Below are 15,575 nucleotides of genomic sequence, written 5' to 3' on the forward strand. Positions count from 1 at the left end.
TTTCTTCCTCTCCACACGGAAATATTTTGAATCAAATATCTGTTTTCTGCGTTGACAGCTTTGGGTTTTTCTAATCTCCAGTAGCAGTGAACTGATGTGGCTCCTGGAAATGAGAAGAGCAGGACCCAGGGGTTAATCTGCCCGATTCTGCCTTTCCAAGGCTGACTGGGCAAAGTCCGTGACTCCATGTGCCAAGTGATAGCTTAGGGCCGCACTGCCCAGTAGCACTTGCTGCGGGGACGGAAGTGTTCTGTAAGCCATGCTGGAGAGATGGCAGCCACTAGCCGTGGGGGCTACTGAGCCCTGGAGGGGTGGCTACTGTGAGAAATGGAATTATTTTAATTTCACTTTAATTACATTTAAACTAATTTTTAATTTTAACAATTAAATGTAAATAACCTCTATACTGGATGATAATATAGAAACAAAAGCAATATCAAACAAACTGCAAGTAGCATCCACAATTGTGGGTTGAATGCATCATCCACATAACAGGGAAAAGGGAAGAGGCACAAGGTCTAAAAGTTCTGGGGAGCAAGTTTCTTGAGGCACAGAAGCCGTTTATGTGGCCAATACTCCGGATATTTGGGTTTCCCCCCAGTTTTCTTGAGAAATAATCGACGGACATCACTGTGTAAGTTTAAGGCACACAGCATGACGGTGTGATCTACATAGAATGTGAAGTGATGACCGCAGTAGGTTCAGCTGACATCCATCTTCTCATATAGACAGAATACGAAAAAAAGAAAGAAAAAAAGAAAAAAGAAAAACAGTCTTCTCCTTGTGATGAGAACTCATAGGATTTCTTCTTTTAACCACTTTGCTGTGTATGACATGGCGGTGTTAGCTGCAGTCAACATGCTGGGCATCACACCCCTGGGACCTACTTATCTTCTAGCTGTGGGACCAGGCTCCTGGCAGAGTCCTTTAGAGGCTCAGTAGTGGTGCTGAGTTGAAAGACCAAAGGAGAAGGGAAGCCTTGAGTCAAGAAGAGAGGACAGCAGATGAAAACGAGCCGCAGGGAGAGCAGGTTCTGGAGAGAAATGTGTAGACGGCCAAGAGCAGGGTGCTGACTGCAGCGGGGACTTCTCTAGATTCAAAGGTAGCGGGTCCTTAAGACATGATGATAGAATGTCAGGGGCAGAGTGCAGTCAGAGGGCCCCTGAAAACAACAAACAAGAACGGGGTCTGCCCCCAGGAGGGTGAGGACAAATGACCGGGACTCCAACTTGGACCTGGGCACCAGAAGATGCAACCCCACTGTGGAGGGACTGGCTGTCAATAATCATACCTGAACACCTACTATGTGTTGGGAATGTTCTACACACTAAGATGATAAGGCAGATACTATTATTCCCATTTTATGAGTGAGTAAGCTGAAGCTTAGAGTGGTTAAGATTTAATATTCTCTGGCTCTTGTCTGGTTCAACTGACTACTCCTTCTCAGGCTTCCTTTTGACTTCATTCTTTTCTACTAGGGGTATAAATGTTGGCATTTCAGGATCCCATCTCTTCTCATCCCCTACTACTCAGAGTAGTAGTAGCTACTGTCTGGGAATTCCAGAATTTCCTCTCCAGCCTGATCTCTCCTAGTCAAGGAATGGCAAAATTAGCCAAAGAATGGATGAGGAAGGAATCCATAGACATTAACATATAAACACTTCTAATTTATTAATTAGAAAAGCAGGAGAACTGATAATAATTCCAAGAGCTGCTTTTCATTTAACCAACAAAATAAGCCACTAATTGCACCAATAAAAAAATAGGAAACATAAAATTAGAAATGAGGAAATATTTCAGGAGATCACTTTGCTCAAAGTTATGTTGATCCTTCTGAAAACCGAAGTGAAAAATAAAACTTTCTAGGAAAATATTACCAAAGTTCATACGACAACAGGATTTTTAACTAGGGTCATCAGATTCAACAAACAGAAATATAGGGCCCCCCACCCCAGTTAAATTTGCATTTCAGATAAATAAGATTTTTTTAGTATGTCTCATGCAATATTATACTAAAAAATTATTGGTTGTTTTTCTGAAATTCAGATTTAATTCGATGTCCTACATTTTATCTGGAAGCTCTGTTAAAACAGGTAAATTACCGTGGAAAAATATGAGGAACTTATCAAAAGCTAAAAAAGCATCAAGACAAGATATTTTCAGGTGAATTATATAAATCAAATTCAAGGGATACTTTATTTTTTTCCAAGGGATATTTTAAACTCTTTTAAAATTATTCCAAAGCATAAAAAAGAGTAATGGCTCCTAAATTATTACTATAAAGTTGCAACACAGTGAAACCAAACATGACAATGATAATAAAAAAGACATGGGCTATTCTGTTATGAATATCCATGATGAAATCTTAACTCTGATATTAACAAATAAGAAAGAATAACATTTTTCTTTAAAATTGACACTTTTTTTTCCTTTTTTTAAATTAACATATAATGTATTATCTGTTTCAGGGGTACAGGTCTGTGATTCATCAGTCTTACACAATTCACAGCGCTCATCATAGCACATACCCTCCCCAATGTCTATCACCCAGCCACCCCATCCCTCCCACCCCCCACCACTCCAGCAACCCTCAGTTTGTTTCCTGAGATTAAGAGTCTCTTATGCTGGGACACCTGGGTGGCTCAGTCGGTTAAGCATCTGCCTTCGGCTCAGGTCCTGATCCCAGGGTCCTGGGATCGAGTCCCGCATTGGGCTCTCTGCTCAGCGGGGAGCCTCCTTCTCCCTCTCCCTCTACCTGCTGCTCCCCCTACTTGTGCTCTCTCTCTTTCTGTCAAATAAATAAGTAAAATCTTAAAAAAAAAAGTCTCTTATGCTTTGTCTCCCTCTCTGGTTTCATCTTGTTTCAATTTTCACTCCCTCCTCTATGATCCTCTGTCTTGTTTCTCAAATTCCTCATATCAGTGAGATCATATGATAATTGTTTTTTTTTCTGATTGACTTATTTCGCTTAACATAATACCCTCTAGTTCCATCCACATTGTTGCAAATGGCAAGATTTCGGGGTTTTTTGATGGCTGCATAATATTCCATTGTATATATATACCACTTCTTCTTTATCCATTCATCTGTTGATGGACATCTAGGCTCTTTCCATAGTTTGGCTATTGTGGACATTGCTGCTATAAACATTGGGGTGCATGTGCCCCTTCGGATCCCTACATTTGTATCTTTGGGGTAAATAGTAGTGCAATTGCTGGATCGTATGGTAGCTCTATTTTCAACTTTTTGAGGAACCTCCATACTGTTTTCCAGAGTGGTTGCACCAGCTTGCATTCCCACCAACAGTGTAGGGGGGTTCCCCTTTCTCTGCATCCTCGCCAACATCTGTCATTTCCTGACTTGTTAATTTTAGCCATTCTGACTGGTGTGAAGTAGTATCTCATTGAGATTTTGATTTGTATTTCCCTGATGCTGAGTGATGTTGAGTACTTTTTCATGTGTCTGTTGGCCATTTGGATGTCTTCTTTGCAGAAATGAAAATTGACAGACTTTTTATAAATTATCTTTTTCTTTTCAAATTTTTATTTAATTTCTAGTTAACATACAGTGAAATGTTGGTTTCAGGAGTAGAATTCAGTGATTCATCACTTACATACAATACCCACTGCCCATCATGACAAGTACCTTCCTTAATACCCATTACCCACCTAGCCTATTCCTCACTCACCTCCCTCCATCACCCCTTAGTTTGTTCTCTATCTTTAGGAGTCTCTTATGGTTTGTTTCCCTCTCTCTTTTTTCTTTTTTTTTCTTTTCCCCCCTCCCATATGTTCATCTGTTTTGTTTCTTAAATTCCACATATGAGTGAAATCATAGGGTATCTGTTTTTCTTTGACTAACTTATTTCACTAAGCTAATACACTCTAGCTCCATCCGTATCATTGAGAATGGCAAGATTTCATTACCACATCTCCTTTATCCATTCATCAGTCAATGGACATTTGGGTTCTTTCCACAGTTTGGCTATTGTTGATAACACTGCTGTGAACATTGCAGTGTACACTTCATTGTACCCCTTTAAATCTGTATTTTTGTATCTTTGGAGTCAATACCCAGTAGTGCAATTGCTGGGTCATAAGGTAGCTCTATTTTTAACTTTTTGAGTAACTTCCGTACTGTTTTCCAGAGTGGCTGCCCCAGTTTGCATTTCCACCAGCAGTGTAAGAGGGTTCCCCTTTCTCCACATCCTCACCAACATCTGTTGTTTCCTGTGTTGTTAATTTTAGTTATTCTGACAGGTATGAGGTGGTATCTCATCATGGTTTTGATTTGGATTTCCCTGATGACGAATGATGTTGAGTATCTTTTCATGTGTCTGTTAGCCATCTGGATGTCTTCTTTGGAAAAGTGTCCATTCATGTCTTCTGCCCCAAATTGACAGATTATTTATTATTTATAATAATAATAATTATTATTATTTAGAGATGGGGGGAAGAGGGGCAGAGGGAGAGAATCCCAAGCAGGCTCCACGCCCAGTGCAGAGCCCCGCACGGGGCTTGATCTCACGACCCTGAGATCATGACCTGAGTCGAAATCAGAGTTTGACGCTTAACCAACTGAGCCACCCAAGTGCCCCGACAGACTTTTAAAGAAAAAAGGAACTGAAGAAAATTATTGAAAGTGATTTTACCAAGTTCTCTGTATTTTTTTTCCTCAGTCTTAACATGCCTATATATTACGTACATAATTCTTAGCTTTAAGTCATTTATATAATAGATATAACTTTCTGGAATCATCCCAAATTAAAATTCATTGTTTTGAAAGTACCACTCAATGCAATTAGATAAGAGAAAAATATACGGTGTCAATACTTCAACTGAGGAGACAAATTATTACTATATTCAGACTATGTAATTGTTTGTATAGAAAATGTAAAATAATTGAGGGAAATTCTATTAGCGATAGATGATAATTCAGCTAGGTGGACTCGTTTCAAAATTAATACCCACATTCAGTAGCATTTCAATAAACAGTATTTAGCTATAAAATAGAATGAGGCAAGTTATCTCATTTATAATAGCATAAAAAAGATAGGACATTAGGTATAAACTTGATAAAAAATGTGTAAGACATACACATTAAAAAACTGTAATACTTTCTTGAAGGACATTAAAAAATTGAACAAATGAAAAGATATGTCATATTCTTGAATAAAAAGATTCAAGAAGGTAAACACATCAGTTTACTGTAAATCAATCCATAAATTCAATGTAATCCTCATCAAAATACCAACAGTAATTTTTATAGCTTGTCAACGTAGTATTAAAGTTCTCTGGAAACACAAAACTTGTGAAAATGATGTAGGTTCCTCTATATGCCCAACAATTTGGGGGAGGATACACGAAAAGCTACTTATAATATTTACCTCTAGACAGCAAAAATGAGGGGTGAGGAGTGAAGTCAGAGACTTAGATTTTATTTTATAAATATGAATTTAAATTTTTTCAGTAGGTGCACATATTACTTATATGGTGAAAACTGTAGTTGTCATTTTAAAAGAATATTTCCCATTACATAGAGTAGTGATTACTAACCCTCAGTGCTCATTAGAATCACAAGGTGAACTTTAATAAAACACCAGTGCTCAGACTTCACCACCAGATTTGAATTCAGTTGGTCTGGGGCAGGGCCCAGGTATTGGTATTTTTAAAAAAGCTTCCAGAAATTATGTTCAGCCAGGGCTGAGAACCACTGATGTCGAGTATTCTATGGCAGTGCTTTTCAGACTTCTGGTTACAACCCATTGGGCATGAAATCAATTTTAATGGGTTAGGACCAGCATTAAAAAAATACAATTAGGGGCGCCTGGGTGGCTCAGTCGTCAAGCGGCTGCCTTCGGCTCAGGTCATAAGCCCAGGGTCCTGGGATCGAGCCCCGCATCGGGCTCCCTGCTCCATGGGAAGCCTGCTTCTCCCTCTCCCACTCCCCCTGCTTGTGTTCCCTCTCTTGTGTCTCTCTCTGTCAAATAAGTAAATAAAAAATCTTAAGAAAAAAATACAATTAAACAGAAATGTGTGTGAGTGTGTGTGTGTGTGTGTGTGTGTGTGAGTGTGTGTGTGTGTGTGTGTGTGTGTGTAGACTAATTTTTGATCTAAGGCATTTCTCTTTCTGTGGGATGTAATCAAAAAAATCAGAAAGCCCCCACTTTACATGACTCCAACATCTCAGACCTTCTGAAACACTTTATCAGTATTTGTGTGAACTATGAAAGGCTTTTTATAGTTTAAAAATTATACTGTAATGCTGACTTTTGTTTGTGTATGTGGTCATTCAATCGTTCATTCATTATAATTCAAAGAGCGAAATGACGTAGGTATCTGCTCGTGCTTATATCTGAGCATAGTGTCTGACCTGAGTAGATGCTCAGTAAATGTATGATGAATGAAAGAATGAATGAATGATTAAATTATTAGGTAATTCTTTCCCTAATTTTCCCTAGAATTGTTTTTATAAACTAGTTTTTCTTCTTCCTTCCCACCACCAGGCTCCTGATTAAGTAATTACTCTAGGTGGAATAAAGCAAGAATTGTTTATTCTTGGATGGATATCCCAAGGTCAACATAACAACCAAGGCAGGATTTCCCTTTGCTGACGTACTCATCCAAGTGAAGACTATGCTTAGTTTGGATTAGGCCACACTGATTCTGGTCACATCCATGTTATCACAGATCACGTTGACCTGGGTCTCTTCCCATGACCTAAGATACTCATGAAAGATAGAACCAGAAAGAATGTGGCTAATATGGGTTGTTTTCACTGGAAGCAAGTTATGTCACTGACATTTCCCAGATTAAAAGTAAAGTCTTCAGAAAAAAATTAAATTCAATACACAATCAACTTTATGTAGCTGAGTAATTTTTTGAGTTACCAGAATCTTAGCCCTGGGGCAAGGTGCTGCAGGAAATATAAGGAAATCTTAGAGTTGCTTAAATCATGCGATGTTAACTGTGAGGGAGAAATTCAGATTGGGAAGAAAGAAAATGAAATGGGCCCGACGGAAAAGTCTTCAGATAACTAGATGCGTGGGACATCAAACATAGGAAGTGCAATAGAAGTACCCAGGTAACACCCTTAAGCCTGAACACTGGATTCTAATTTGCCTGACACCTCTTCATCAGATGCTTGTTTTGTGTAACATTTTACAAACCATTAACAAAGTAACAGTCCCTGGGAATTCTCTTCAGGACAGCGGGCCCACCATGTTCCTTCCAGCAAGGCATTGCGTGGCCTCATGACTCAGTGTTTTTCTAGGCTATCTCTACCTCAGGTACCACAGATCACACTTTCTCGAGACTTGACAGGGATGGACAGTGAGTATATCTCTGGCATCATTAACTTTTTGCAGAGACAAGACATAGGTCAGAGTGACAACGACTGGCTTCTAAAGGACCATTTCAGGGATGATGGGAGGGATCTCTAATGAAGCAAAGGACTGTGAATGTATGTGGAGATGGAGATTAGGAAAAAAAAATTAATAGAGGTAAAACCTGAAAATTTCAGAGTTAAATACTATGGAAATAGGTGAAAACAAGGGGTATATAGTCTGGAAAAGAGAAGGCTAAGGGCTGACTCCATGAGGATCTTCAAAAATATACGAAAGATGATTTTGTAGGAATAGGAGATACCAGAATGTTTACATCTTTTTTCAAAAGATGTTATTTATTTATTTGACAGAGAGAGTGAGCACAGGCAGGGGGAGTGGCAGGCAGAGGGAGAAGCAGGCTCCCTGCTGAGCAGGGAGCCCGATATGGGGCTTGATGCCAGGACCCTGAGATCATGACCCGAACCTAAGGCAGTCGCTTCATTGACTGAGCCACCCAGGAGCGCCCAGAATGTTTACATCTTAAGCTGAAGTTTGAAAAACTGAAGCTAGATCTGAAAAGGTACATCTTTTTTTTCTTGTTTCTTCAACAAATACCTATTGAGCGTATACACCATCCAGTTCTTAAATACTAAATTCCATTTGCCCCATGTGTAAGGCTCTGTGCTAGCACTGAGCATGGTAGAAAATTCCACAAGACGTTATCTTTCTCTTCAAGGGGCTATGATGAAGGAGTCCCTGTAGGAGATTGTAAAACTGTTTTTACTAGGGTTTTTTGGAAATGGAATAATGAAGATGACGATAATCACGTGACCCAACCATTCAAGTCATGTTCTATTTATGTTCTTTTCAGACCCTCATCAAGGTCGAGAAAGCTATGACATTGCTTCTAAGGATGAGTGTGTGTGATTATCTATTGTCCACAGAGAAAAGGGAAATGAGGGCAAAATGGATTCGTGGGAATAAATCCTTTTCCCCGGCTTAATGCCAGTACAAAAAAATGGAGTCCACAACCTCGAGTTTAAGGTTTTTAAATCAGCGAGTTCTTTATTTCTTTATTGTTTACTTCTGAGGGCAGAAAGAATATTCCAATTGTCTGCACAGAATATAGATTGAATTGTGAAATGAGCTTCTGTCCGCCCAAGTCTGCTGAACGTGGTCACGAGCTACAAATGACTCTTCAAGCCGCCCATACGTGCAAAATTCAGTCTTTGCCCCGACAGTTCACAGACAGTAACCTGCTCCACGTTCATATCTTGGCAAACTGTTAGAGACTTTTCAGTTTAAGAGGACTTGCCTAGAGATGATTGATAGACGGATGTTGGCTAGCTAGCTAGCTAATTACTTTTCCGAAAATTGTACATCCTTACAGGCTAATCAATTTTCAAATGAACATGCATCAAACTGATTAATTTGAAAAACTTGCCCTGTGGAGACATCGAAGACAGTTGTAAAGCAGACCCATTCTAGGTACTTAGTGTTGACTCACAGAAAGTGTCAAGTCTTTCCACATTTTGATCAGACACCTTTCATCAATTTGTTGTCCATTGTAGTTCAGTATTCTTGTGAATCACATTATTAATTGTAGCTACCCTACTGGAGGGCTTGAAAATTATTAGTGGGATAATTTTTTCAGGTGACAGGATTACCAAGCATAGCAATGGAAAAAAGATTTGTATTTAAAATTCTTTTTTTTTTAATTTTTAATTTTTTTTGTAGTTTTTAATTTTATTATGTTATGTTAGTCACCATACAATATATCATTAGTTTTTGATGTAGTGATCCACGATCCACTGTTTTCGTATAACACCCAGTGCTCCATGCAGTACGTGCCCTCCTTAATACCCATCACCGGGCTAACCAATCCCCCCTCCCCCCTCCCCTCTAAAACCCTGTTTGTTTCTCAGGTCCATAGTCTCTCATGGTTCATCTCTCCCTCCAATTCCCCCCGCCCATTTTTCCCTTCTTTCTCCTAATGTCCTCCATGTTATTCCTTATGTTCCACAAATAAGTGAAACCATATGATAATTGACTTTCTCTGCTTGACTTATTTCACTTAGCATAATCTCCTCCAGTCCCATCCATGTGGATGTAAAAGTTGGGTATTCATCTTTTCTGATGGCTGAGTAATATTGCATTGTATATATGGACCACATCTTCTTTATCCATTCATCTGTTGAAGGGCATCTCGGCTCTTTCCACAGTTTGGCTATTGCGGACATCGCTGCTATGAACATTGGGGTGCATATGGCCCTTCTTGTCACTACATCTGTGTCTTTGGGGTAAATACCCAGTGGTGCAATTGCTGGGTCATAGGGTAGCTCTATTTTTAAATTTTTGAGAAACCTCCACACTGTTTTCCAAAGTGGCTGTACCAACTTGCATTCCCACCAACAGTGTAAGAGGGTTCCCCTTTCTCCACAACCTCTCCAACATCTGTTGTTTCTTTCCCTGTCCATTTTGGCCATTCTAACTGGTGTAAGGTGGTATCTCAGTGTGGTTTTGATTTGGATTTCCCTGATGGCTAATGATGATGAACATTTTTTCATGTGTCTGTTAGCCATTTGTATGTCTTCTTCAGAGAAGTGTCTGTTCATCTCTTCTGCCCACTTTTTGACTTGATCATTTGTTTTTTGGGTGTTGAGTCTGAGAAGTTCTTTATAGATCTTGGATACCAGCCCTTTATCTGTAGTGTCATTTGCAAATATCTTCTCCCATTCTGTGGGTTGCCTCTTTGTTTTGTTGACTGTTTCCTTTGCTGTGCAGAAGCTTTTTATCTTGATGAAGTCCCAACAGTTCATTTTTGCTTTTGTTTCACTAGCTTTTGGAGATGTATCTTGAAAGAAGTTGCTGTGGGCGATGTCAAAGAGGTTACTGCCCATGTTCTCCTCTAGGATTTTGATGGATTCCTGTCTCACATTGAGGTCTTTCATCCACTTTGAGTTTATCTTTGTGAGTGGTGTTAGAGAATGGTCGAGTTTCATGCTTCTGCATGTGGCTGTCCAATTTTCCCAGCACCATTTATTGAAGAGACTGTCTTTTTGCCATTGCATGTTTTTTCCTGCTTTGTCAAAGATTATTTGACCATAGAGTTGAGGGTCCATATCTGGGTTCTCTATTCTCTTCCATTGGTCTGTATGTCTGTTTTTGTGCCAGTACCATGCTGTCTTGGTGATCACTGCTTTGTAATATAGCTTGAAATCGGGCAACGTGATGCCCCCAGCTTTGTTTTTCTTTTTCAACATTTCCTTGGCGATTCGGGGTCTTTTCTGATTCCATACAAATTTTAGGATTGTTTGTTCCAGCACTTTGAAAAATGTCATTGGAATTTTGATCGGGATGGCGTTGAAGGTATAGATTGCTCTGGGTAGCATAGACATTTTAACAATGTTTATTCTTCCAATCCATGAGCATGGAATATTTTTCCATCTTTTTGTGTCTTCTTCAATTTCTTTCATGAGTGTTTTGTAGTTCCTAGAGTATAGATCCTTTACCTCTTTGGTTAGGTTTATTCCGAGGTATCTTATGGTTTTTGGTGCTATTGTAAATGGAATCGTTTCTTTAATTTCTCTTTCTACAGTTGTGTTGTTAGTGTATAAGAAAGCAACTGATTTCTGTGCATTGATTTTGTATCCTGCCACATTACTGAATTGCTGGATGAGTTCTAGTAATTCGGGGGTGGAGTCTTTTGGGTTTTCCCCATAAAGTATCATGTCGTCTGCGAAAAGAGAGAGTTTGACTTCTTCTTTGCCAATTTGAATACCTTTTCTTTCTTTTTGTTGTCTGATTGCTGTTGCTAGGACTTCTAGTACTATGTTGAACAACAGTGGCGAGAGTGGGCATCCTTGATGTGTTCCTGATCTTAAGGGAAAGGCTCTCAGCTTTTCCCCACTGAGGATGATATTCACTGTGGGTTTTTCATAGATGGATTTTATGAGCTTGAGGAATGTTCCCTCTATCCCTATACTCTGGAGAGTTTTAATCAGGAAAGGATGTTGTATTTTGTCATATGCTTTTTCTGCATCAATTGAGAGGACCATATGGTTCTTCTCCCTCCTCTTATTAATGTGTTCTATCACATTGATTGATTTGCGAATGTTGAACCACCCTTGCATCCCGGGGATAAATCCCACTTGGTTGTGGTGGATGATCCTTTTAATGTATTGTTGGATCCTATTAGCTAGGATTTTGTTGAGGATTTTGGAATCCATATTCATCAGGGATATCGGTCTGAAATGCTCCTTTTTGATGGGGTCTTTGCCTGGTTTGGGGATTAAGGCAATGCTGGCCTCATAGAATGAGTTTGGAAGTTTTCCTTCTGTTTCTATTTTTTGAAACAGCTTCAGTAGAATAGGTATTATTTCTTCTTTGAATGTTTGGTAGAATTCCCCAGGGAATCCATCAGGCCCTGGACTCTTGTTTTTTGGGAAGTTTTTGATCACTGCTTCAATCTCATTACTGGTTATTGGCCTATTCAGGTTGTCAATTTCTTCCTGTTTCAGTCTTGGCAGCTTATAGGTTTCCAGGAGGGCCTCCATTTTATCCAGATTGCTCAGTTTATTGGCATATAGTTGTTGATAATTTCTAATAATTGTTTCTATTTCCTTGGTGTTAGTCGTGATCTCTCCCCTTTCATTCATAATTTTATTAATTTGGGTCCTTTCTCTCTTCTTTTGGATAAGTCTGGCCAGTGGTTTATCAATCTTATTAATTCTTTCAAAGAACCAACTTCTAGTTTCGTTGATCTGATCTACTGTGTTTCTGGTTTCTAATTCATTGATTTCTGCTCTAATTTTAATTATTTCTCTTCTAATGCGTGGCTTAGGCATCGTTTGTTGCTTTTTCTCTAGTTCTTTAAGGTGTAGAGTTAGTTGGTGAATTCGGGATTTTTCTATTTTTTTGAGTGAGGCTTGGATGGCTATGTATTTCCCCCTTAGGACCGCCTTTGCAGTATCCCATAGGTTTTGGACCGATGTGTTTTCGTTCTCATTGATTTCCATGAATTGTTTAAGTTCTTCTTTGATTTCCTGGTTGACCCAAACATTCTTGAGCAGAGTGGTCTTTAGCTTCCAAGTGTTTGAATTTCTGCCAAATTTTTTCTTGTGATTGAGTTCCAGTTTTAGAGCATTGTGGCCTGAGAATATGCAGGGAATAATCTCAATCTTTTGGTATCGGTTGAGACCTGATTTGTGACCCAGTATGTGGTCTATTCTGGAGAAAGTTCCATGTGCACTCGAGAAGAATGAGTATTCTGTTGTTTTAGGGTGGAATGTTCTGTAAATATCTATGAGGTCCATCTGGTCCAATGTATCATTCAAAGCTCTTGTTTCCTTGTTGATTTTCTGCTTCGATGATCTGTCCATTGCTGAGAGTGGAGTATTGAGGTCTCCTACAATTAACATATTGTTATCAGTATGACTCTTTATTTTGGTTAACAGTTGGCTTATATAGATATTTACAATTGTTAGATCTTCGTGTTGGATAGACCCTTTAAGAATGATATAGTGTCCTTCTGTGTCTCTTATTACAGACTTTAGTTTAAAATCTAATTTGTCTGATATAAGAATTGCTACCCCAGCTTTCTTTTGAGGTCCGCTGGCATGGAAGATGGATCTCTATCCCTTCACTTTCAGTCTGGATGTATCTTTAGGTTCAAAATGAGTCTCTTGTAGACAGCATATGGATGGGTCCTGTCTTTTTATCCAATCTGCAACCCTGTGCCGTTTTATGGGAGCATTTAGGCCATTCACGTTGAGAGTGATTATTGAAAGATATGAATTAATTGTCATCATGTTGCCTGTGAAGACGTTGTTTTTATAAATTGTCCCTGTAAATTTCTGTTGTAGATCACTCTTGGGGTCTTTCTCCTTTTATAGAACCCCCCTTAATATTTCTTGCAGGGCCGTCTTAGTGGTCACATATTTTTTCAACTTCTGCCGGTCGTGGAAGCTCTGCATCTCTCCATCCATTCTAAATGACAGCCTTGCCAGATAAAGTATTCTTGGCTGCATGTTCTTCTCATTTAGTACCCTGAATATGTCTTGCCAGGCCTTTCTGGCTTGCCTGGTCTCTGTGGATAGGTCTGACGTTATTCTGATGTTCCTCCCTCTGTATGTAAGGACTCTCTTCCCCCTAACTGCCCTTAAGATGGTTTCCTTGGTTCTAAGATTTGCAAGTTTTACTATTACATGCCGGGGTGTTGGCCTCTTTTCCTTGATCTTAGGAGGGGTCCTCTCTGCCTCTAGGACTCGAATGTTTGTTTCATTCCCCAGATTAGGGAAGTTCTCAGCTATGATTTGTTCAAATACATCTTCTAGTCCTCTCTCTCTCTCCACTCCCTCTGGGATTCCAATTATTCTGACATTGGAACGCCTCATGGTGTCACTTATTTCTCTGATTCTATTTTCATGGATTCTGAGTTGTTTTTCCCTGGCCTCCTCTTTTCCCTTTTTATCTATTATACTGTCTTCCAGATCGCTTATTCTCTCTTCTGTCTCAGTTACCCTAGCTGTTAGATTATCTAGATTGGATTGGATCTCATTGATAGCATTTTTAAGTTCTGCCAATTCCCCTTTTATTTCTGCCCTTAGAAACTCTATGTTGCCATGAATTGATTTCTCCATTCTAGCCATTGTCTTCACAATTGCTAGCCTGAATTCCATCTCTGACATCTTGGTTATATCTGCATCCATTTGTAAATCTGCAGCATAAGTCATAATCTCTGAGTCTTTTCTGTTTTGGGGGCTCCTCCTCCTAGTCATTCTGTTGATGGGTGTTTGAGGGAATGTATAGAGTCCAAATTATTGACCAGAACCCAAGCAAGATGCACCTGTTTTCTTGGGACCTTAGGGTTGCTGGCCTCTTGTTTTCCCAGCCTGTCTTCTGCGGGAGGGGCCTGCTGCGCTGTTACTCAGGCAACCCTGTTTGGGCGGAGTTGCCCTGCGCCCTGTGGCGGGGGATGGGCTCAGCGGGAATCAGTCTTTGGGGCTTTTGCTCTCTGGCGGCTTTCCGCATCTCTTCTGCAAGTCAGAGCAGAAGAGACCGTTTCCAACCCTCTGCCTCAGAGCAGAGAGACCTCAGTCTGTTCTTCAGTGAGCTCTCCAGGCCACACTGTCTCCGTTTTTGTCCGTGCTGCTATAAATTGCAGCGTCCTGGGTTGTGCGCCCCTCCGCAGCGCCCCCAGTCCTGCCTCCAGGTTGGGGCACGTCTCTGCCCTTTGTGCTTCTAAAACCGCCATCCGCTCCCAATTCGCGCCCGCGACTCCGACGCTGGGGATTTCCACCCCGGGGGTTGCAGTTCACCGGCGCGACCCCGGCGCACCGGGTTTCCGTCTTGGAGGCTGCAGTTCGCGTGCGCGCAACCGTCGCTCCGGTTTCTGTCCGGAGGGCTGCGGTTCGCGTGTACGCGACCCCGCCGGTCTGGTTTTCCACCCCAGGGGCTGCCCTAAAGTCCTTTCCCGCCGCTACCAGTCTGCGAGTCTGTGCCCCCTCCGCAGCGCGAGAGGCTGTCACTCACCGGCGGTGTAGGATCCCCACGTCCAGGCACCCTCCCGCCGCCGTTTATCCTACGATATCTGCCCGCAGAATCCCGGCTCTCCGCTTTGTACCTCAAAACCAACTGCCTGCGATATTCTGTTTGTAGAGATCCAGATCTTCTTACATCTCAGGCTGGTTTCGTGGGTGCTCAGAGTGGTCTGGTAGTTATCCAGCTCAATTCCGGGGACCAGTTGAAATAGGGTCCCCTACTCCTCCGCCATCTTTCCCCCCTCCCTGTGTTTAAAATTCTTATGTATGCATAATAAATATTAGAACACCACTGAGCTAAAATTAATGAGTGTATTTAAAGCACAGCAGTATTTAAAATTACCCGCCTGATGACAATTTTCTCTTAATCACATTACAAGTGTCTCTGATTACTTCTTGTTAATTGCTACGTAGAATGGGGGGGGGGAATGATCCAGAAATTTCCAGGTAACAGATTACTTAATTGCTAACATCAGACTGGTACTTAAAATAATATTCACACTCTTGAGCCAGCCAGTTAGCAATATGAACTGAGAGACACCTCTGTGTGGAGAATTGTTCTAGGTCCTGTGGGGAGATATGAGAACATCTCTGCAGTTTACAATGGCAGAGGAAGAACAAAGGTTTAGAAAGAATTGAATAATACCTGGGTCTGTGCAGGTATGTGTCATGTGAATCGCATCCCTAAATGCCAGGGGATTTCGCCCCAT

Source organism: Phoca vitulina, unplaced genomic scaffold (genome assembly GCF_004348235.1).
Source record: "Phoca vitulina isolate PV1807 unplaced genomic scaffold, GSC_HSeal_1.0 scaffold24, whole genome shotgun sequence".
Taxonomy (NCBI): Eukaryota; Metazoa; Chordata; class Mammalia; order Carnivora; family Phocidae; genus Phoca; species Phoca vitulina.